The sequence below is a fragment of the Odocoileus virginianus genome, chromosome 9, assembly GCF_023699985.2.
Source record: "Odocoileus virginianus isolate 20LAN1187 ecotype Illinois chromosome 9, Ovbor_1.2, whole genome shotgun sequence".
Lineage (NCBI taxonomy): Eukaryota > Metazoa > Chordata > Mammalia > Artiodactyla > Cervidae > Odocoileus > Odocoileus virginianus.
Genome location: NC_069682.1, coordinates 54346057 through 54368802, shown reverse-complemented (window position 1 = coordinate 54368802; position 22746 = coordinate 54346057). Strand labels below are relative to the sequence as shown.

At 48.4% G+C, this 22746-nt stretch overlaps 1 long non-coding RNA gene across 1 annotated transcript; it reads right to left on the bottom strand.

The window, feature by feature from the left end:
• Positions 1-7745: 7745 nt before the first annotated feature.
• On the bottom strand, positions 7746-11245 carry LOC139036734 (uncharacterized). Its single transcript, XR_011489584.1, has 2 exons — positions 11036-11245; positions 7746-8865 (listed from the first exon to the last, which is right to left on the bottom strand). It is a non-coding gene; the product is annotated as an uncharacterized lncRNA (long non-coding RNA).
• Positions 11246-22746: the final 11501 nt, after the last annotated feature.

Below are 22746 nucleotides of genomic sequence, written 5' to 3'. Positions count from 1 at the left end.
CTCGACCTAGAGGAGGTCGACTGGGGAAAACTAGAACTCCTGTAGACAAGCCCCGGACTGCTCCGAGAAACGCCCAGAAACCCTTGTCATGTAAATACGTGTCGGGGACTTGTACTGTCCGGGCCAGCGAGGCTCGGGGGGAATCCACACCCTAGGTCTGCTGCCCAAAGGGCCACTGGCCTGCGGTGGGCGAGGTGGGGAGAAGCGGCTCCGGAGTTCTAAAGACGCGGGAGGAAGTGCGAGGGTGTACTTTTATTTCAAGTTTTAATTACACAAGTGCTACAAGAACACATTCTCCTGGAATTAAAAAGATATTAAAATATTATGTAAGAGGCCCCCCTCCCTGGCACATCTCCATCCTCTCAACAATTCGGTGTGTCCTCTCCTAGACCCTGCCCTGAGTCTCTATTTATTTAACAAGTACTTACTACTTTGTGCCAGAAACTTACCAAACAAGAAGGCCATCTGACACCTACTCTGGGTGGCAGGTATATTATTATTCCCATTTTACAGACACGGAAACTGGCGGGGTGGGGGTGTCACACATGGAGTAGTTCCAATCTGAACCCAGGTCAGACCCCCTGCCCCAAATATATTTAGTTCTTGAAATATCCTCTGCATATCCCAGAACTGCCTGGAATTTTCTTAATAGAGACAGCTTTTGCATTGGGGGGAGAGGGCGGGGAGGGGGCAGGCAGCGGTGGTGGGGGGAGGCTTAAAAGTTATGGAACCGTAGCTGTATCTCACAGAACTCAGAGAAACCCAGCCCAGGAAGTGGTGAGGTCTCTTCTGCAACTGGGCACAGTGATGCCTCTTGCTTTCTTAGCACAAGCCGGAAGCTTTTTCTGGAGGGTTCAAGCTCAGGGTGACTTGCTGGTGAGGAAGCCAAGCCCAGGGCCCCAGAAGGGAGGGCCTGCTCAGGACCTACCATGGAGGGGACCCCTGTCACAGACTCAAGGCAGTCTCAGCCCCTCCCTTAAAGAAGAGGCAGGTCTCACCAACATGCCTACGGAAGGAGGGGGAAGGTCTTGCTGCAGTTTAACTTCAGCAGCTTGGAGGAAAAGCAGGAGAGTCTTGAGCATTCCTTGAGGGCAGGGCTGGGGGTGCAGGGGCGCAGTGAGAATGTTGTCAGGGCCTGGGAATGACCTTGAGCCCCATTCACGTGTCAGGCCACAGGGGGTCACCAGCATTTCCCCTCCTTTCAGCCATTCCTCGAGTCATTCAAACAACAGACATTCCCTGAGCTGTAGTGAACCCTGAGTGCCAGGAATTGGCTGAGGCCAGGAGCAGCTGTCTCTACCCTCCTGAAGTCTCATGCAGCTGATCTGGCCTGTCTGGCCACAAGAATCACACAGGTTGATTGTCTTGGAAATGGAGCAGCATTTTATACAATCCAGGTTAAACCGATGGCTGGCAAAAATAACCAGTTAATTCAGTGGATGAAAAAAACAAACCCACAATATCAACCTCTGGTTGATCTGTCTGGGACAACAGCACGGGAACATTTAATGAGCACCTACACTGTGATCACACTGTTTTGATGGTGTCACCGGGGACGAGTTATTGGTTTCCGCCCTGGTTCCAAAGTGAGTTTTGCCTGGAGGCCTAATGCAGGGCGTCAGTGTGGTGGTGGCAACTGCACCTCCTAAGATGAGTGGGACACAGTCATGTGACTTCAGCGAGTACTTTCATCTCTCAGTTTCCTTCTCTTCAAAATGGGAATGCTAATAGTGCCTTTGCCTGGGGTGATCCAAAGAGGTGAAGGAGGCAGTGGCTTGGAAGTAGGTAAGAAGAGGGTTGAATATATATTAGCGTGCATGCATGCTCAGTCACTTCAGTCGTGTCCGACTCTTTGCAACCCCATGGACTGTAGCCTACCAGGCTCCTCTGTCCATGGGATTCTACAGGCAAGAATACTAGAGTGGGTAGCCATTTCCCTCTCCAGGGGATCTTCCCAATCCACGGATTGAACCCAGGTCTCTTGCATTGCAGGCAGATTCTTTACTGTCTGAGCCACCAGCAATCTATTTATTAGCAGTTAGGCTAGTTAATCCTCATAGAATCTTGGGAGGGGAGAAACTGGTATGATATTATTTTCTCTTTTACAGATGAGGGCATTGACAACTGGAAAGTCTTCCCACGATGACAGAGCCCCTGGCTGAGTCAGAAGCAGGAAAGGACAGAGGTGTTCTGGAAGAAGCATGCACCTGACTACCCACACTCATGGAAGTTCATGAGTGCGTGGGGCTGCCAGATCAATGTGAATGTCAGACAAACCATGAACAGCTTGTTGTATAAGTGTATCTTGTGCAGTATTGGGGACATACTTACGCTAAACATTTATGTGTTGCTTATCTGAAATTTAAATTTAACTGGATGGCTTGTGTTTTTATTTGCTAAATCTGGCAACCCTATGTGTGCCAGGCACAGCCCTATGTGATGCTGGGAATTCAGTGATGAGGAAGGGCAGAGCTCACTGCCGGACCAGGCAGGGAATGAAGTAATGTGGGCAGGGTGGGAGAATTCACCCTCTTGGAAGCAGGAGGTGGCCCACCTCTGTGGGACCAGCCTGAGTCCGTGGGAAGGAGACTGAAAGCTGGGGAAAGAATTTTCTACCTTTGTGCCCCTCTTCAGTGCAGGCACTGTGCTGGGTCTAGTAGACACAGGGCAGCAACCCAAACAAACTCCTGGGGCTTCCCAGGTAACTTGTGGGTAAAGACTCCACCTTGCAATGCAAGGGACTCTGGTTCAATCCCTGGTCTGGGAAGATCCCACATGCCATGGAGCAACTGAGCCCGAGCACCACAATAATTGAGCCTGTGCTCTAAAGCCTGGGAGCCAAAACTATTGAGCCCACTTACCCTTGAGGCTGTGCTCCATGACAAGAGAAGCCACCGCAATGAGAAGCCTGCACACCGCAACTAGAGGAAAGCCCACACAGCAACAAAGACCCAGCACAGCCATAAATAAATAAATAGAAAAACAAACTCCCCACCCTAATGTGACATCCTGGGGGCTGGGCAAGACAGACTAGACAGGCATGCAAAGCCATAGCTAAACTAAGTTACATCAGATATGGTAACACTGAGATAGAGGTTGAGTTAGTAATCAGGGTAGTCCACTCAGAGGAGGTGGAGTTTCATTTAACTCATCTTTATGGAGCATCTTGCTAGGGGCCTTCTGAGGCTCAGATGCTTGCAGGTGAGGCAGACAACAGATTTGTAAACATGTAAGTCCAGGCGATGGTTTCAGAGGGACAAGAGTTGGAAAGGAACAAAGGGACTCAGCCTGGATGCAGCTGGATCCCATGGGGTTAGGTGGCCCCTCTGCGGAGTGGGATAGCGGGGAAGGAGCCCCAGGCTGGGGGCAGCAGGTGCCCAGGCCAAAGTCCTTAGTGGAAGAGGAACTAAAGGAAATCTGGGACTTAGAACACATTTCCCAACCGAGTTACAGGTGGTGGGATTGTGAAATGGGTGTGTGTCCCCAGACAGCCGCTGGGCACAGGTGTTTCAGGGCCTCCAAACAGCACATGCTGCTGTCTGCCCTGAGAAGGGGCTGGGTCCACCACAAGGAGGTTTTCAGATAGAAACCGTGTGGTCCAGGCCAGTAAGGAGGCCTCGCTCCCACTGCAGGGCTGGGCTCCATGCACACAGCTTCGTGGGTGTGCAACCCAGCCAGGTGCCAGCGTCTCATGCTCAGAAGGGCCCCGTGCTTGGTTTGATGTTTTATTGTCACCATCTTGAAATTCTTCATAATTGATCATTTTTGAACAAAGGGCCCGGCAAATCCTGCAGACGTCCTGCTTAGGTGCCAGGCCCTGGTTGGCAGCCAGTCGGGGACCAAGGAAGCCAGCATGGGTTTTGGCTGTGGCTGAGGGTGGCTGGCTGTGTCCTGACTGTGCCTGCTGGGGCCTGCTTTGACAGCGGACAGAGGGGACAAGGCAGATCTCAGCCTCTGCGGTCCAGCTCTGCCCTCTCACCTCCTGCCACCCCCAGGCCTGTGGGACAGAGCTGCTTTTCAGAAGCAGTCTCTGACAGCCTGAAGTGGTTTAACCACTTCTACTCCCAACTCACCACCTTTGGAAACCCCTTCCAGGCTGAGTCACTTTTTCCCCCAGCTCCCTACCCCCTAGTCCTGCTGGTGGTTTAAGGGGCCTGTTGATGTTCCCAAGATAGCATTTTGGGACTTTGTATTTTTATGATTTTTTTGGTCTTGTTTTGCTTTTAAACACTAATAAGAGCATTTATTGGACACCGCCTATGTGCCAGGACCTCTTCTGGCCACTTCATATTTGTCCATTTAATCACTCGACAAATATGCATCAGGATCCTACAGGGAGCCAGGGCTCAGTTCTCTGGATCCCCACAGCAGTCCCGGGAAGTATAAGGTAATGGCATTCCCATTGGGCGGTTGGGGACACTGAGGCTCATGGACTCAGGAGGAAGGTGGAGTGGAATGTGAATTCAGGGACTTTGGCCCCAGAGCCTGTGGACTGACCTCAGCAGGTGGTGTTTCTGCTCCCCTGCCCCATCTTCATTATCTCTGCTTGGGTCTGCCCTGCCTTTCCCACTGGACTGGGTCACTACGGCTCCCTGGGCTTCATACAGGCTTCCTTTGCCTGCTGCCGAAATCCCACTTGGATGAACTTTGCAGCCCACATCTCCTCACTGAAACCACATTTCATCTGCCCCTAAGCGGGGAAGGAACAGGATTTCATAGGATAGGGGTCCGGGGAGTGTGTCAAGGCCTCAGCACAGTGACCAGCAGCATTGTACACGTGTTTGCATGTTCACTGTCTGGCAACTGTTCACTGTTCACTGTTCACTGCAATGCCACACGGGCTGGACTGTGGCTTGTCCCCTATGTGACTCCGGTGAGTCCATGGGTGAGGATCTGGCATGCAGTGGGCAGCTGGCAAACCTCTGCAGAGTAAACGAGCAGTATCTGCACCTGTGGGGTTTCCCAGGTGGCACTAGGTAAAGAATCCACTTGCCAATGCAGGAGACCAGACTCGGGTTTGATCCCCGAGTCAGGAAGGTCCCCTGGGGAAGGCATGGCAACCCACTCCACTCTGGTATTCTTGCCTGGAGAATCCCATGGACAGAGGAGCTTGGAGGGCCACAGTCCATAGGGTGACAAAGAGTCGGACATGATTGAATCAACTTAGCTTGCATGCATGCACCTGCACATGTAAACAGATAAGTCACACTTGAGGCCCCCTTCCTGACAGGCTGTCTCCTCAGCTTGCTCACACACTCTACTCCCAGTCTCCTTTTGCCCACCTACTGACAAGCTTCTAACTTAGTATCCGGAAGCCAGAAACCTGGTCTGTGCCTACCAAGAAAGAGTGCTTGCCTGGTACCAGAGCCAGATGTGGTAACCATAAAGGTGTGAAGGCACTTTCTTGGTGGTCCAGTGGTTAAAGGGGCATGGGTTTGATCCCTGGTTGGGAAACTAAGACCCCACACTCCACAAGGTAACTAAGCCTGAGTGTCATAACAACTGAGTCTGCATGCTCTGGAGCCTGTGCACTACAACTAGAGACAAGCCCCAGGTCTCAACGAAGATCCTGCATGCCACAACTAAGACTTGATACAGTCAAATAAAAAAATAAAGATTAAAAAAAAAAGATGTGAGGAGCAAGTGTGTGTGTCTGTGTGGTGTGTGTGTTGTGCGTGTTTGTATTTGTTGCACATGTTACACAGGGGTGTATCCCTGTGCATACTCGTGCTAGGAGGGGTATGTGTGTGTTGTATGTTTTGTTGGTTGTGGTTTATGTGCTTAGCTACTGATACAGGAGTTCAGCTCCTGGACAAATGTCACATCATTGAGCTCTCAAACAACAAGCCAAAGGAGCCCTGCAAAATTGGTCACCGATGCAACTAGAGGGGTCACTTCTTTCTCTCCCATCCAGTTTCTCATTTCCCACAGGGAACTAGTTTCCATAGAGAAGGCAGGGCTTTGGGACCAAGGCAAGGAGATGAGGTGTGGGCTTGAAGGAAAGGACAGGAGGAAACTTTTGAGTTAAATTGTGTCTTCTGATAGGTGGGTAAACTGAGGCTCAGGCAGGGACATGACTTGGCTAAGGGCAAGCTGCTGGAGCAAGGCCAGGTTGAGCCAGCATCCTGCTCCCAACTCCCGGCCCTGCAGAACCTTTGGTTACCTTAAATAGCTTAGTATACAGACTTCCCTGCCGCAGACTGTGCCTGAGAGGGGTTTAGAAGATTCCAGATGTTCAACTCATGTCTGAAACACTTTCAGAAAGAACTGTTTGTCATTCAAGTTGATTTCATGGACCAGAAATACTGGAGCAGAAATGTTCTGTGTCTCTGTTCTCCAGAGCGATACATTTTACTGTTGTCAGGAGTGATTAATAATGTAAACCTGTGATGCTTGGTGGCATAAAAGGCCTTTGTGCCAGGTTGGGTGGTGGCACTTGGGGGGTGGGGGCTGGTGAAGAAGGAAGCAGGTATGAGGGTATCGGCCAGGCTAGCTGCAGAGGGTGCCAGGAAGACTGTGTCTGCCTGGCTGGGCTGGGCTGACGATGGGCACCCTACCTGGCACACAGGGACCATGCCACAGGGTGCCCATGGCAAGCCAGGCTCTGCCTGGGCAGAGTTTACCCTCTGGGGGCTCAATCATTCAGTGATTCATTCCCCAAGGACTGGACTCTGCATGTCCAAAACTGGGGTCACATTAAGTATAGGCCACCACTGCTAACTGCAAGGCCTTGATTGGGAACATTACTTAATGCATCCAGGCCTCAGTTTCCTCACCTTTAAAACGGAGACCATCAAGGAACTTATAGCACTATTGGGAGGATTAAATACGAAAACTCCCAGGCTTGGCTGGGAAGAGGCTCTTGAGAAAAGTTAATTATTATTATTTTTTTAATGTGGACCATTTTTTTGTCTTTATTGAGAATTTCTTACAATACTGCTTCTGTTTTATGATTTGGGCGGGGTGGGGGGGGGGGAGGTTGGCCACGAGGCATGTGGGATCTTAGCTCCCCAACCAGGAATCATACCCATACCCCTTGCATTGGAAGGCAAAGTCAACCCCTGGACTGCCAGGGAAGTCCCCCAAAGTTAATCGTTGTTATTACTTCATGCTCTGTGCTGCAGGAACTCCCTGTTCCATACAAAACCCCAGTGAACCCTATAATACCCTCCTTCCCTTTGGAGAAGTTAGCCCAAATTGTAATTTTTAAATGAATTTGTGAGTTGCTTTGTTCAGTGTCTCTCGCTGGACTGTCCCTGCATGTCCCCCATGTTTGGTCCCAGAAAGGGATGCTCAGAGGTCCCCAAGATCTCCAGAACACCTGATAGGATAGGAACTGTTGGAATCCAGAGGAATGGGGCATCATGATACCCCAACAGCCCTCCACCACCCAAGGATGTGGCACCCAGAAAATCCTCTAAGCCTTCCATTTGCAGACGCTATGCTGGAGCTGGAGACAGAACCTCTTCCCCTCTGCACAGGGAGCCCTAGGCTCAGACACATGGCTTATGAACACAATGCTGGCTTCAAAGGTGATGAAACTGGCACAGTACTTTTGAAAGAGCTGTGGGTTACACATTTGTCTTGTTCTTTGCTGTATCCACAGCAGGAACTGGCAGGTATAATGGCTCAGTACATACCTGTTGAATGTGTATGCAAGACAATTTTGCAATATGCATCAGGCCTTCAAGGATGAATGTCCTCACCCTCTAGTTCGATTTCTACAACATATTTTAAGGAAATAATCAGAGAACTTTTCTCTATTTATTTTCATTTGGAAAAGCAAAATTCAATGAAATTAAGAAAAAAATATATGGGATTGGTTGACTCAGGAAGGTCAAATATAACATAACTGTTTAAAACATGTCTTCAAAGATTATTCGACAATATAGAAAGAAGTCCTTCATAAAATAAATTTTAAAATGGGCTTCAGAACTGATCCCAGTTTTGTACAAATAAAATTATATTTTTAGAAAAAGAGACTACATGATACATGCCAAAATGTTAACAGCAGCTAGTTTTATGTAATGGATTAAGTGAAATTAACATTTCTCTTATATGGTTTGCTGTGTTTTTTACAATGAACATTATTTTTTAAAAAACATTTAAAGGTTACTCGTAAGTGCTTCTGAAGCAACTTGCACGTTGTCTCCGGTGCGGCTCCTTTAACTCCAGTTAAGACGCGGAAGAGGCGGGGGCGCCAGACACCGCTGACGTCAGAAGCAACCCGAAATGACACAGCGGACGAGCCAATCCCAAGTTTGCATTCTGGGAGCAGCTATTCGATTGGACACAAGTGCGCGCGGCCTTGCCCAATGGCGGAAGAGGGGCAGGAGCCGGGTGGCCGCATGGGTTTTAAATCCACGTGGTGGCAGAAGGGAAGGGCGGTGGCGGCGACTGCGCCTTAGGGGAGAGAGCTGTCTACCCTGGAGGGTGTGCTAGGGTGCCACCCTCCACGCCTCCTGCGAAGTGGGCCAGGTGCTCAGCCTCACCGCAGCTGTTTGTATCAGCAGGTACCTTATAGGATCTTGTGAGTATCCAGTGGCGTTCGTTCAGTGGACTGATGTTTGCTACCATCTACCATGTTGCCAGGCAGGGCCCATGAGAGATACCCAGAGAATCCACGCTTCTGTGTAACTTCCAGCAAGTGGTTTATCGCTACCTCCATGCTGCTCTTCTCCATAGCGTTTACTCTGCTCCTCTAAGATGCGAGCTTCACGGGACAGTGAGTGATAAAAGGAGATACCCTGTGCCTTGTGAAGGGTCCGCCCCACGTTCATGTTCAATATGTACTTGTGGAGTAATTAGTTCAAAGACCAGTTTTTAGCACAGTGCTTGCCACATAGTAGGTTTGACAAATGGTAGCTATTTGTGGAATAAAGAACAATTGATTTTAGCATTGATTAAATGACTATTAAATGCATTCTGGGCATTAACTGTGTATTACTTCATTTAATGGTTACAAAATGACATGTCTTATGTAACTTAATAGTCACAAAAAAGTAGGTTAAGTAACATTATTATTCCCATTTTACAGATATGGAAAACCAAAGCAATGGGAGGCCAGGTATTTTCTAAGATCCTATAGCTAGGAGGTGATAGGGTTAGATTCAAGAGGCCCTGATCTTAACCACTGTGCCATCCCAATATTTATCCAGTACTTGTCTTTCTTTCCTAAGAAAATTCTCATAAATCATCCCTGTGCTCCTGGGAATCCAGAGAAAAGAGAGGAAGTAGGAATCCTGTGGGCATGGCATAGCCAGGTGAGCTGGCATCCTGCCATGCACAGAATTGCTGCGGCCCAGCTTTGCTGTGTAGCAGAGGTCAGAGATGGGTGAACAGAGAGGCTGCCTTTGGGACATGTCAGGCCCTGTGCTGGGCTGGGCCACGGGTACATTGATGAACATGACAGACCCTCATGGGGCTGGTAGTCTAAACCAGCAACCACTCACTGGTGAACTGTGGACAGCCTGCAGAAGTGCTTTAGGTTTTGCCTGCCTAATGTTTGTTACAATTTTTCTAAAATTTTCTAAATTGCCATGGTGTTCACCCCTCTCTATTGTGTCACACATGTCTGCCTTTACTAACATGTCCCTACCAGCACCTGAGTATCTCTAGCCCCTTATTTAACCATGAAGGCAGGCCCCAGGTGAGGCCTGGCACCTGAAGACCAGCCTCCTTGGGCTGGCACTCAGGTGAGAATTTCCACCTTGAGCCCTGAAGTTCTGCACCTCCCAAAGCTAAAAGGCCCTCCACTGGCTCCTGAGGTTGTGCAGCCCTCAGCTAGAATTTCTGAAAACTCTGGTGGTGGATGCCAATGCTGGCTTAGTTAACCCTGGATTTGAATCCCAGTTTCACTGCCAACCAGCTGAGTGATGCTCGGCCATAACAACCTGCTTCTGTTTCCTCTTCTGCAAAATGGGGATAAAAACAGTCCCTGGTCACAGGGTTATTGTGAAGAGTCAGATGATGCAGGGAAGATGCTTGGCACTCACTAGGTGCTCATCAAACGGGCTGCTGATCTTTCTTTAGGAGGCACTGGCACTGGCAGGAGGTTCTTCCTTACATCAAGCTGAGTCTCAGTTGCTCTATAACTTCCTTGACTTCATGCTCCTGACACCAAATGTGTGCTTCTCTTACCATGGAACAGGCTTTCAGAAATCAAGGACCCAAATACACATCACAGCTTCCCAATCAAGATGTGCTACATAGTTTGTGGAGCCCAGTGCAAACTAAAAATGTAGGGCCCCTGGTTCAAAAATTAGTAAGAATGTCAAAGGGATGACTGCAGAGTTCAAAAACTCCTTCTAACTGCACTCCTTCACACCCCATGGAGTGGGCCCTGTTCCCATGGGTGGTCCCCAGTCCTGTAATGTCCTGCAGATCTGCATGTTGCAATAGGAGGTCTGCCTGAACCAGGACAGAGTGAGGAGAGTTTCCAGCTGTGCCCAGGGGAAGGCACCCACAGGCATGGTCTATATTTTCCTTGGAAGTCCTGGTTCACAGATCCTACCCAGCTACCTGCCCTGCATCTATCTGCTGGCTCTCCACACTTGACTTTTTGTCTGTTATGATAGAACATATATCTAGAGCAGAGTGCACAGATCCAAAGTCTATAGTTGAATGACCTTTTATGTTGGCTTCCCCAGTGGCCAAGAATCTGTGAGATGGGAGTTCAACCCCCTGATCTGAGATGATCCCTTGGAGGAGGTCACGGCAATCCATGCATGGCAACCCACTCTAGTATTTTTGCCTGGGAAATTCCATGGACAGAAGAGCCTGGTGGGCTACAGTCCAAGGGGTCACAAGGAGTTGGACTCGACTTAGAGGCTGAGCATGCACACTCATGTAACTACCATCCACCAGTCTAGAAAGTTCCCTTCAGTCCCATCCCAGTTCCCAGCCACCACCCCCGATTGCAGAGGTAGCAGTCAATCTGCCTTCTTCCTCTGAGGATATGCTTCAGTTGTTTTCAGACATCATACAAACAGGATCCTACAGTACACACTCTTTTGTGTCTGACCTTTTCACTCACCATTAAGTCTGGGAGCCTCATCCTCATTGGTGTAATCATGGTTTGTTCCTTTTCATTGCTCTGTAGCAGTTTTAACACACCACAGTTCTCACATTGATTCTCCTGTTCATTTTGGTTGTTTTCAGCTGTTGGCATTACAGGCAGGGCTGCTGTGGGGAACTGGAACTGTCTCGGTGTGCTCACTGCACACGTGCACTCATTAACCTGGGGTCATTGCCAGGACTGGGGATGTGGGTCAGAGGTGGGCCTGTGTTTATTGCCAAACAGTCTCCTGAGCTGGTTGTACCAATGTGTACTCCCAGCAGCAGTCACATGAGTCTTGCCAGGATTTCACAGCCTTACCGACACTCCATATTGCCCCTGTTTTAATTGCACTCTCCTAGTGACGTCATGCTTGACTTTTGGAACTGACCTAAGGAAGTTGAATGCCAGAACTCACAGTTGCTGTTCCTTTCTGACCACTGACATTGAACCCTGGACGTTCACACACCCGCCCCAGAGCTCCCCTCCCCCTTGGGATCACTTGCAGATTTCACAAGCATGAACTTCATCTGAGTGACTGTTGAGACTCGGAATAGGACAGATCTCAGAGCAGGGAAAACCCCGGCTTCTTCCTGGACACTCCTCTCCCCAACTGGGTTTTAAGTCCTTGATCTCTCCCAACATGATCTTCATTTCCACATCTTGCACAGGAAGGTATTGGATCTTTTTAAAGTCACACAAACTATTGAAGAACATCTTTGAGGGGGTGGTGGGGTTCAGATCAGATGTTAAATGGACACAGTGATTGTAGGTTGCAGCCAAATGTGTGAATGATTGTGTGTGTGCTCAGTTGCTCAGTTGTATCCTAGTCTTTGCCATACGCTGGACTGTAGCATGCCAGGCTCCACTGTCCATGGGATTTCCCAGGCAAGAACACTGGAGCGAGTTGCCATTTCCTCCTCCAGGGGATCTTCCTGACCCAGGGTATGAATGATTAAAATATGCCAATCTCTGCTGTCTTCAGGTGGCCTTTTTTTTTGTTTGTTTTGCCATGCCAATCTCTGCTATCTTTAGGTGGCCTTCTTCTTTTTTTTTTTTAAAAGGATTTTTAAAAATGTTGTCTGAGTATTTATTTATTTGCTGGTCAGGGATCAAACCTGTGCCCCCTGCAGTGGATATGGGGAACCTTAACCACTGGATCACAAGGGAAGTCCCAAAAGTGGCTTTATAAGGACACCTGTCATCTGATTTAGGACTCACCCTAACCTGGGTTGGGAAGATCCCCTGGAGGAGGTAATGGCAACCCACTCCAGTATTCTTGCCTGGAGAATCCCATGGGCAGAGAAGCCTGGCAGGCTACAGTATGGGGTCACAAAGAGTCGGACACAGCTCATAATCTTTCCTAATCCAGTAGGACTTCATCTTAGCTAATAAGATCTGAAAAGACCATATTTCCAAATATGGTCACATTCTGAGATTGTAGGTGGACATGAATTTGGGGCCACCATTCAACCCAGTACCACCCAGGTCTCTTAGAGATCCAGCCCTCGGTTTCTGAAATGGAACACAAGTTGCAGTGGCTATGCACTGTCACACAGGGCTCCCTTTCCTGGAGAAGGTGTTCTTGGATCCATGGCGTGTAGCTCGCTCCCTGAGAAAGCCTCTGTGAGTTTGCTTTGAAGACCACCCGCACGGCCACAGCAGACACCAGAACCCACTGTTCCTCCATTCGTTTGTTGATCCATGTTCGGGTCTCTGTTTATTTGGTTCTGAATGGAGCAGATGCAGTCTCTGACCTCATGCAACCCATGGTCCAGCGATCAGAAAGGACTCCTGAGTTCCCCCGACTCTGCTCATGCCTCCGAGAGCAGATGTTGTCAGGGAAACAGACAGAAACAGAAATGCCTGTTCTGGACCAGATTTCAAATCTTACACCCTTTCCTCCTCACCCAAAGCCTGACAATGCAATCAGATTCCAAACGCCTTGCCTGTGGATGAGAAGATCACCCTTCTTCCACCCCAGCTTGAATCTTGGAGACAGACGAAGCCTCCTGTCCACCAGGGGCCTCCAGGAGCACCAGGTGAGGAGTCACCTGGGAGAGGCCGCTGCAATGTTTAGACACTTCCTCTTGCATTTCTACAAAGTCTGCATCCAGAGCTGGGCACTCGAGCTGCCCGTGACCTGCCCTGTCTGGTTTCCTCCTGCTGCTTCTTGCTGAGTATCCAAAGCTACATGACCTTGGACATGATCCGCAAACTCCCACCCCAACCCAAGGTCTTGGCTCTTGTGTTCCCTCTGATGAGCATGGCCTTCTCATGGCCAGCCCCTTCCTGTCAGGGGTTCAGCTCAAACATCACCTCCTCTTGGAAGCCTTCCCCTGGCCTCCTGTTATGTCCTACCCCATCACCCTGTTTCCCTTGGGCCACCAGCAAGAACCCCTGAGTGTTGGTGTGTGTATTTGTTTGCTGTTCACATCTTTGCCTCACACCATTAGCCCACTGTAAGGGACCTGTCAGCCTTGTTTGCTGCATGATCCCAACTTCCTGCCGGGCACGGAGAAGGCCCAGAAGAGCTGCCAAATGACCGTGTGTCAGCTGAACTCGGGAGGAGGCAAACTGGCCTCGGAGAGGATGTCCGAAGCTGCCGCCTTCTCCCGTGGGGATGGGTCATCCTGTTTGGAATGCCATTTGCTGTGGCCACTTTGGTGAGGTCTCGGGGTTCAAAGTGACCGGGGAGGCTTCTGTAGGGGGATGAGAAACACCTGTCTGAGGTCAGCAGGGAACCAGCCTTGCCCATTAGTCCTGGAAGGCTTCTGAGTCTAGAATCCAACCAGCAGACAAACTGCTTCTTGATTTGACAACTGAGGGCTTTTTTTTCCCTTTGGTTCTGCACAGGCAGGTGGCCCGGGCTTCCCTTTCCTGGAGGGTCTGGTTCCTTTTGGGGAAGGTCTCAGTTGGTCAATGTAGAAGTTGTACTGTGTCTGCCCACAGGGCCAGTCAGTGCTCCTTGGTTCATAGCCAAAGACAGCCTGTTGCTCTGGCCTGTGGGTCCTGACATCCTTTGGTCACATGGACTTGGGAGGGAGGGAGAGAGAAGGGCAGATGGCATCGTGGAAAGAGTGTGGGGTCTGCAGTTGGACAGGCTGGCTTATAGTCACAATATCAACTGTGAATTCAGTCTGTGTTCCTGCTACGTGCTGAGCACTGTTCTCAGGTCTCTACCTGAGTTATTGCACAAATAATTGTGACCAGCACCAGCTGCCCAGGAGAGTCTGGGCCCTGGGGCCGCAGGGGAGGGCAGGCCCATCTAAGGGGCAGCTCCCTTGGCTCCAGCCAGGGTGGGCATGGGGGTGTGCTGGCTCAGGATGTGTCTCCTTGGCTGGCTAACAGCACGTCTAATGGTGCCCAGTCTGTGTGCTGGCCGCCGATGCCTGGATACCCTGGAGATGATGCAAGCAATTTCTAGATTTGGGGCCTCGCTCTGTGCTGACGCCCCATGCCACCTTATGAGGTGGAAGCATCTTCTCTTTTGATGAGCAGAGAAGGTAACTTCTCAGGGGCTCAGGGAGGTCAGATAGTGCACTTAAAAGCTGTTCTGGGGTCAGGATTGGAATTCCGACCCATCCAGCCTCGTTAGCTGCTGCACTGTCCTGCCATCAGAACAAAGAGAGAATGAGGCACTTGTCTGTCCCAGGAGCCTGGGGTGTCATGTCTTTTAAGATGACGAGTGATCCTGACAGCAGCAGGGACAGCGACAATGTCCCGTGGCTTCTTTCTCGCAAATCTTTTATTTTTGGCCTGAGACAGCTAATGCGTGGCCAACGTATCCAAGGAAACCAGGATGCTTGGAGCAAGCTGTACCAAATCTCCATGCTAAAACCATCAGACGGCTAATTCGGGCCTCTCCAGTTATTTATTTATTTTTAGACCCCTGTGTATCATGTTACACACCCTCCTGACAAGCTTGACCGGCAGACACACACGTTCAGGGCACGTGACAATGTGCCTGTTCTTTTGGGGTTGAGGGGGCAGGTGTGCTCTTTTCCTGGCTTGTGAGCTTCCCAGGGGAGGCACACGCTGACCCAGGTCTCCCTCTGCGGTCTCTTCTCACTCTGAAGGGGCAGATTCAGAATTTCAACCCCCAGGGGACTCCCCAGGTGGCGCTAGTGGTAAAGAACCTGCCTGCCAATGCATGAGACATAAAAGACATGGGTTTGATCCCAGCGTCAGGAAGATCCCCTGGAGGAGGGCATGGAAACCCACTCCAGCATTCTTGCCTGGAGAATCCCATGGAGAGAGGAGCCTGGTGGGCTACAGTCCCTGGGGTCGCAAAGAGTCAGACATGACTGAAGTGACTTAGCAGTCACACACACACACAGAAGTCTACCTCTAGACTGGGGTCTGTCACTGTTGACATTTGGGGCCAGAAAACTGTTTGTCCTGGGGAGCTTCACCTCCCCCATTCCAGATCCACGAGTCTGGGGTCACTCTGATACCTCCTTCTCGTCCCCTATCCCCATATCCAGTCTATGGGAAATCCTGGGTTTTTATCTCTATTCTAAAAAGTAATTTTACTGAGTCGTTGTTGACAAACAATACACTCCAAGTATTTGAAATGTGCAGCTTGACCCATTTTGACCCAGGGACCCCCAGCTGGTGATACCATCATCACAGTCCTGAGACCAGACATCTCTGTCCGTCTGAGAAGCTCTTGGTCATCTCTCTCACCCCCTTCCTCCTCTACAGCCACTGATCTGCTTCTACCACCATAGATTACTTTGCATTTTTCTAGAGTTTTATATAAACGGAATCATACAGTATGTGCTTTTTTGGGTCTGGCTTTTTTCACTCAACAGAATTAGCCTGGGATTCAGGCATGTCGCTGTGTGGAGCGATAGTTCACTGCTTTTGCTTTCTGGGTACGTATTCCATCATGTGGACAGACTGAACTCCATTCACCTGTTGATCAACCTATGTCTTTTCTTACAATGTGATTATTTATGGATGTATAACATATATACAGGGCTTCTCAGATGGTTCAGTGGGTAAAGAACCTGTCTGCAATGCAGGAGATGCCAGAGATACGGGTTCAGTTCCTGGGTTGGGAAGATCCCCTGGAGGAGGCACAGCAACCCACTCCAGTATTCTTGCCTGGAGAATCCCATGGACAGAGGAACCTAACAGGCTGTGGTCCACAGGTCGCAAAGAGTCAGACACCACTGAAGTGACCAAGCACAGCACAGCACAAAATACATACAGAAAAGTGTACACATCCTACTTGACCAGATGAGTGAATTTTCACAGTGAACACGCCTGTGCAGCTAACACCCAGATGGAGAAGCAGGAGAGGAACAGCAGCCTGGAAGACCCCTGTCCCCCATCCAGGGGGTCCCAGCCTGTTCCTGACACATATATAAGCTGAAGTTCCTGTAGCTTCATGTGAATGGATCCACAAGATGTTCTTTTCTGTGTCTCTGGCTTTCTCAGTTGACATTGTGATCAAAGCCTCCGTCCTTGTCTTGTGTCAGCAGTTTGCTCCTTCTGTTGCTGAGTAGCCCGCCAGCGTGTGAATATACCGCAGTGTGTGCCCCATCTCTTGTGAAGCGCACGGGGCTGTTTCCAGCAATCAGCCATTATGAACGATACATCTGCGTCCAGCTTTGCTTATGTGAATCCCTTTCCTCCCTCCTTCCCTTCCTGCCTCCTTCCTCCTCTCTTTCCCTGCCTCCTTTTCTCTTCCTCTCTGCCTCTTAGGCCACAACCCCCTTGAGGGGTAGGACTATATCTTACCTTTGTAACTTGGTGTCAAGAGTCACAGACCCTCAGTCACGTTACCTGGGGGTCGGGCTATCCCCACTGCCCAGGAGGGTATTGCATGTGAAACACCAGCCCTCATGGTTGTGGCTGGGAGCCCTGGAAGCATGTTCCAGGTATGTTCTGGCTGGGGCGAACTGACATGCAGACACACAGGGTCACTTCACTTTAGGAACAGCGATGTGATGTTGAACATCTGGGGTTACGAAAGAGGAGCTTGGGGTTAGGTCCTTGTCTTTACCTGTCTGACCTTTCAGGGCTGTTCTCAGACTGTTCTGGGTTTGCTGTGCAGACCTTTCCAGAAGAAGATAAGAGTATACACACAGCTCTCTGCTGTTGGGGTCTGTGGTAGGGGCGCCAGATAAAAGAAAGGACATTCAGCAAATCTGCATTTCAGTTCAACAGTGAATAATTTATTAGTGTACATCTGCCCCCAGTATGACAGAAGACAAACTCATAGCACAAAATTCTTCATTGTTTAACTGAAATCCAAACTTGACTGGGCATCCCATGTTTTGTTTGCTAAAATCAGACAACCCTGTCTAGCAGAGCTGAGTGGGGTGAATGAATTACCCGGTTTGTTTTAGTTCTCTTTTACCACATAACATTTCACCATAAACAGCAGCACAGAACAATTCACATTCACACTACCATATATAAAATAGACACATAACAGGGATACACTGTGCAGCACATGGAATGACAGCCATCATCTTGCAAGACTGTTTACTGGAGTATAATCTGTGAAAATACTGAAGCGCAATGTTGTACACCTGAAACTGATTAATAAATTATTGTAAATCAGCTATACTTTAAAAAACAATCCTCATTCATCATCTCACAGTTTCTCTGGGTCAGGAGTCGGGTATGGTTTAGCAGGATTCTGTCAGGATCTCACCTGGCTAAGATCAAGGTATTGACTGGGACTGTGGTCTCACCTGAAATCAAGGGTTGAGACTGGGAAAGAATCAGCTTCGGGGCTCCTTCAGGCTATTGGTGGAACCGATTCCCTTGTGGCTGTGGTACCCTGAGCTGTTTGCTTCTTCAGAGACAGTGAGGGAACCAAGTTTTAGGAGGGAGTCTGGTATTATAGCAAGACTGTGCTCAGAGCACCATGTAAGCATGGCAGAAGCACGCCCTCAGCTTTGCCATGTGCCATCACAGGGCTGACACCCCGTCCATTGACTGTCCCTATGGGAAGGGTTGAGTAAGTAGCAGTCCCTCCATACTCCAGAGCAAGTGCAGCAATCATAAAGAAGACTTTCATTTCTATCTGTGTGTCCAGAGAGGTGCCCACACGATTTCTCTTGAAGTACAGAAAGCAAGTTGTACATTTTTCCAAATGAAAAAGAGCTAAATCAGGTTTTACATCTCCACCCGCCCCCAATTATAAAAGCAATACATGCTCATGGCAGAAAATAGAGAAAACAGAAAATTATAAGGAGAAAGAAAGTGGAAAGAGTCCAGAATCTTACTGCCCAGAAACACTACTTCGAACGTTTTGATGCATTTTCTTCCAATCTCATTTCTATGCATATTTGCACACACATATATATGTATATATATATTTAATATATACTTAAATATATATTGAAGCAAAAATAGACTCGCACTACGAGTGCTCGAGTGGCTTGCTTTTTTCTACTTAGCTGTCACAGCTTTCCATGCTAATGAACATAGATTTCTCATCATCTTTCATGGCAGCAGATCATCCAGGCTTGGGTGCATTATATGTGATTTGAGCAGTCCCCAGTGGATGGACATTTAAGTTGCTTCTGTGTTTTTTTTATTACTGTGTACCTGATGCTGCAGAAAACACTGTCCTCTGTGTAGTTATCTGATTCTTGTCTCAGGATAACTCCATACCCATGAAATTGATGCCTCGAAGGGTATTCAGAAATTCAGTTCATTTCAGTTCAGTTGCTCAGTCATGTCCGACTCTTTGTGACCCCATGGACTGTAGTAGGCCAGGCTTCCCTGTCCACCACCAACTCCTGGAGTTTATTTAAACTCATGTCCATTGAGTTGGTGATGCCATCCAACCATCTCATCCTCTTTCATCCTGTTCTCCTCCAGCCTTCAATCTTTCCCAGCATCAGGGTCTTTTCAAATGAATCAATTCTTCTCATCAGGTGGCCAAAGTATTGGAGTTTCAGTTTCTGCATCAGTCCTTCCAGTGAATATTCAGGACTGATCTCCTTTAGGATAGACTGGTTGGATCTCCTTGCAGTCCAAGGGACTCTTAAGAGTCTTCTCTAACACCACAGTTCAAAAGCATCAATTCTTCAGCACTCAGCCTTCTTTATAGTCCAACTCTAACATCCATACATGACTAATGGAAAAAACCATAGCTTTGACTAGATGGACCTTTGTTGGCAAAGTAATGTCTCTGCTTTTTAAGAAGATATCTAGCTTGGTCATAACTTTTCCTCCAAGGAGCAAGCATCTTTTAATTTCATGGCTGCAGTCACCATCTGCAGTGATTTTGGAGCCCCCCAAAATAAAGCCTGTCACTGCTTCCATTGTTTCCCCATCTATTTGGCATGAAGTGATGGGACCAGATGCCATGATCTTAGTGTTCTGAATGTTGAGTTTTAAGCAACTTTTTCACTCTCCTCTTTCACTTTTATCAAGAGGCTCTTTAGTTCTTCTTTGCTTTCTGCCATAAGTGTGGTGTCATCTGCATATCTGAGGTTATTGATGTTTCTCCCAGCAATCTTGATTCCAGCTTGTGTTTCATTCAGTCCAGCATTTCTCATGATGTACTCTGCATATAAGTTAAATAAGCAGGGTGACAATATACAGCCTTGACATACTCCTTTTCTGATTTGGAACGAGTCTGTTTTTCCATGTCGAGTTCTAACTGTTGCTTCTTGACCTGCATACAGATTTCTCAGGAGGCAGGTCAGGTGGTCTGGTATTCTCATCTCTTTCAGAATTTTCCACAGTTTGTTGTGATCCACACAGTCAAAGGCTTTGGCATAGTCAATAAAGCAGAAATAGATGTTTTTCTGGAACTCTCTAGAATTTTCGATGATCCAACAGATGCTGGCAATTTGATCTCTGGTTCCTCTGCCTTTTCTAAATCGAGCTTGAACATCTGGAAGTTCATGGTCCACATTCTGTTGAAGTCTGACTTGGAGAATTTTGAGCATTACTTTGCTGGCGTGTGAGATGAGTGCCACTGTGCGGTAGTTTGAGCATTCTTTGGCATTGTCTTTCTTTGGGACTGGAATGAAAAGTGATCTTTTCTAGTCCTGTGTTCACTGCTGAATTTTCCAAAAATTGCTGGCATATTGAGTGCAGCACTTTCACAGCATCATCTTTTAGGATTTGAAATAGCTCAACTGAATTCTATCACCTCTACTAGCTTTGTTCGTAATGATGCTTCCTAAGGCCTAGTTGACTTTGCATTCCAGGATGTCTGGTTCTAGGTGAGTGATCATACCATCGTCGTCAAGAAGATCTTTTTTGTATAGTTCTTCTGTGTATTCTTGCTACCTCTTCTTAATATCTTCTGCTTCTGTTAGGTCCATACCATTTCTGTCCTTTATTGTGCCCTTCTTTGCATGAAATATTCCCTTGGTATCTCTAATTTTCTTGAAGAGATCTCTAGTCTTTCCCATTCTATTGTTTTCCTCTATTTCTTTGCATTGATCACTGAGGAAGTCTTTCTATCTCTCCTTGCTATTCTTTGGAACTGTGCATTCAGATGGCTATATCTTTCCTTTTCTCCTTTGCCTTTCCCTTCCCTTCTTTTCTCCGCTATTTGTAAGGTCTCCTCAGACAACCATTTTGCCTTTTTGCATTTCTTTTTCTTGGGGATGGTCTTGATCACTGCCTCCTATACAATGTCATAAACCTTCACCCATAGTTCTTCAGGCACTCTGTCTATCAGATCTAATCCCTTGAATCTATTTCTCACTTCCACTGTATAATCATAAAGGATTTGATTTAGGTCCTACCTGAATGGTCTAGTGGTTTTCCCTACTTTCTTCAATTTAAGTCTGAATTTGGCAATAAGGAGTTCAAGATCTGAGCCACAGTCAGCTCCTGGTCTTGTTTTTGCTGACTATATAGAGCTTCTCCATCTTTGGCTGCGAAGAATAAAATCAATTTGATTTCAGTTTTGACCATCTGTTGATGTCCATGTGTAGAGTCTTCTCTTGTGTTGATGGAAGAGGGTGTTTGTATTCAGGAGAGGGAGTGCCTTGTGTATGTATGATTGTAACAATGGGTCCTGGAATCGAGGGCGTGAGGGTAAATCTGCACTCTTTCCCTCACCAACCATTTTATCTGGATCATGTTCCTTAACCTCTCGGTGCCTCTGTCTCCTCATCTCTAAAATGGGAATTATAACTGAATGTTATAATTATAACTTTCAAACTGTGGTGCTGGAGAAGACTCTTGAGAGTCCCTTGGACTGCAAGGAAATCAAACCAGTCAATTTTAAAGGAAATCAACCCTGAATATTCATTGGAAGGACTGATGCTGAAGCTGAAGCTCCAATACTTTGGCCACCTGATGTGAAGAGCCGACTCATAGGAAAAGACCCTGATGCTGGGAAAGATTGAGAGTGAGGAGGGGGAGGCAGTGACAGAGGATGAGATGGTTGGATGGCATCACCGACTCAATGGACATGAATTTGAGCAAAGTCTGGGATATAGTGAAAGACAGGGAAGTCTGGCATGCTGCAGGCAACGGAATAGCAAAGAGGCATGACTGAATAACATCTGAAGCTGCTGGAGCTGCTGGGGGGGTCCATGAGTTGGAGAGTACTGATGACTTGTGTTGGCTGGCCCCTCGGGGAAGCCAGGACCACCTTGAATTTGCCCTTGGAAAGGTGCTCTGGGGACGTTGGCACCTTCCTAGAAGTGAAGAATCATAGTGCTATAGTGACAGCTGCACAGCTCACTGTTCAAACCTCCTTACGAACTCATTTCATGCCCAGAGGAGCCCAGGACCTGGGTGCCAGCATCCACTGACAGCCAGGGAAGATGAACTAACTGGGACTCCACAGTGGCGTGTTTCTGGAGCCTCCATCACTACCCTGATGCTGGAGGGGCGTGCTTGGGATTAGAAAGGAGAACTGCTATGGTTGGCGGAACCTGTGTTCAAATCCCGACTCTGTGCTGAGTGGCTGAATGAGCGCTCATCCAAAGGGTGAGGGACATGGGAGGAGACAGGGAGTAAAGGGACAAACAAGTGAATGACCCTAAATGATGGCAGATTCTGGTGCTCCTGGGGGAATGAGAAGGGAGCCGGAGGAGCCAGGGGCCTGCTTTGGATCTGCAGGTCTGGGAGGGCCTCCCTGGGGATGAGACCTCTGTGCTGAGGTCAGAAAGACCAGATAAGAAGGAGTTCCCTTTGGAAAGAGGCTGGGGTTACCAGGAACCCTCGGGCCCATGTAAGGGCAAGACCTTGGTGAGTTTGAGAAACTGGAGAGGGCTGCTCTGGAGCAATAGGAGGGAGGAAACACATGCTCTTAGCAGACAACACCAGTTCCTACCTTGCGGGATTCTTAGAGGTCAGTCATAATTATCTGAGTGAGAGCTCCAAAAGGGGGCTGTGTGTAGCAGCCCAGGCCATTCCCTCTCATGAGAGGTGGTTCCTATCATCTAACTCCCCATCATCTTGCTTGGTGACCTTGAAGAAGCCATGTTTTTAGAATAGCCCTAGTTTTGTTCAGAAAACAATAGAATGGGAACAATTGATCCCTTGATGTGCTTGCAGTCCAAGGGGTGTGCTTCATGCATTTAAAATGCTACCTGTACTTGGTAACATTCAAGGAACGCCTCCTGCATCACCCAGAATTCCCAGTGGGAGGAAGGCAGCCTCCAGCTATGGGTGCCCCAGGGATCTGGGAGTGAGACTTGGAGCATCGTTTGAAAAGTCAGACTTGGAAATGACCTAAA